The sequence below is a fragment of the Psammomys obesus genome, unplaced genomic scaffold (genome assembly GCF_907164565.1).
Source record: "Psammomys obesus unplaced genomic scaffold, mPsaObe1.curated_primary_1811, whole genome shotgun sequence".
Taxonomy (NCBI): Eukaryota; Metazoa; Chordata; class Mammalia; order Rodentia; family Muridae; genus Psammomys; species Psammomys obesus.
In genome coordinates, this window is record NW_026590715.1 from 2698923 (window position 1) to 2700793 (window position 1871).

The window sequence follows — 1871 nt, forward strand, 5'->3', positions numbered from 1 at the left end:
ATCTTAAAAAAAAGCCTCAAAAGAAAAAAAAAAAAAAACCAACACAAAACAAAGCACTTAAATCACAACCTAATGCAATGTCTGGGGACAGACTCTGGGTACAATGCTGTGTGGCAACCACACATTCAGAGGCAGCTCTGAAAAGACCCCCAAAAGGCTCTTACCTTCAAGGACTGAGCCAAGGAGGGAAAAGGGGAAGCCCCAGAATGGGGATTGGGGCACCCTGTGGGATTAAGTCACTACTTTCCAAAAGAGATCTTCATGATGTTCATGTGTGATCTTAAAGCCTTGCAGGACATCATGTGCTGCCCCAGCCTGTACTGCATTGTCAAACTCCACAAAGGCAATGTCATGCCACCCAGGGACCATATGAACTTCCTTGAAGCCAGGAAACTGGTTAAGAAGCATGGAGATCATGAGCTGGTTGGTGTCAGTCAGGTTGGTGAGGAACAGGATGTGACTGGGTGGATTACTGGAGAGAGGCTGAGCAGGTGGCATCTGCCCAGGCATGAGCTGCATGGCCCCAGGGGGGATTTGGGCAGGAGCAAGGCCCGGTGGTGAGATCATGCTAGGTGGTGGCATGTAGGGAGGTTGGCCTGGCATATGGTGCATGATCCTATGTGCCTGTGTCATTGGTGGCATACCCTTTACAGGCTAGACAGTGCGGACCACGAGGGGCAGCTGCCCCACACTGAACAGCCTTTTTGGCAGCTATTGTCTTCTGACTCTTGTTTGCTTCTTCTTCCCTTGTTTGCCAGCCCTCTTCTTCATCTTGGAGATGATGTCTGAGTTGATCTTGGCGTACTGGATGTGGATGGTCTTGTCATACACGGTGAAACCCTGCATGGAACACAAGGCATTTAATGGCGTTGCTGGCCTGATTGAAGATAAGAAAGACCTGGCCCCTAATCTTCAGGCTCTGAGATCTGGCCAAACTGAGAGAAGATGGCATGCAGGGACTTCTTGAGTTCATCTTTCTTGATCTTCTCATTGAAATTGTTGATATAAATAGTGTGGTTGGGACAGATCTCAGGAATTGCCATGGTGTGAGATGTCCAGGTATTGCTTAAAGGAAAAATAAGGAAACTTAAGCCCTATGTTTCCCTAAGTTCTTTTTTCCAAGGGGCAGATTGGGCTGGGCTTAAGGATTCTTCTTCCAAGAGGAAGTCAGGTAAGACCAGAATTGAGGTAGGATGGCACAGCTTGGCAGCAAAGCCAGCTTGGGACTCCGCTTCTCCAATCCACTTGCTAAGGGAACTCTAGAATGGTTGAATTTCTTGATCTTTTAGTGTTAAATTATCTAAGCCCCCCTTTATATATTCTGAAGAGCTTCTTCCATTCTGTAGGTCCTCTGTTCACGCTAATGCTTTCCTTTGCTGTGCAGAAACATTTTATTTTGGTGCAAACTTATTCAATTCCAGTTATTTCTTGAACTCCATCATTTGTCATTTGAAATCTGCTTTTGATATTGTCTAACTGATTTTCCATTTCAGTTACTGTACTTTTCAAAATCAAGACTTCTCTCCTTTCAGCTCTTTTAAATTTCCTTATTTTTTATTGACATTCTCTATTAAAAGGGTTGTTTTCATACTTTCTTTTACTATTGAAAATATTCGGGAGTCCAAGATGGCTCCAACCAATGCACACGGTATTTGAGGGGCACAAGATCTGAATCTCTAAAATTGGTGAGTGGAGTGGTAGCTGAAGCCAGAACATTGACATTGAGGCTTCCTGGGCAAGAAGGGACAACCCATGAGCTGGATCCAGGTCACCCATGGACATCTCCAGGGATTGAGAGTGGCAAATACTCAACCCCCCTGCACTTCCCCTTGCCCCAAGCATGGGTCTCCTTGATCAGTGGAGGCTGCAGT

At 45.7% G+C, this 1871-nt stretch overlaps 1 pseudogene; it reads right to left on the reverse strand.

Annotated features, from left to right (window-relative positions):
- Window positions 1-239: 239 nt before the first annotated feature.
- LOC129678080 (U1 small nuclear ribonucleoprotein A-like) lies at window positions 240-1043 on the reverse strand (annotated as a pseudogene).
- Between the last annotated feature and the right edge of the window lie 828 nt (window positions 1044-1871).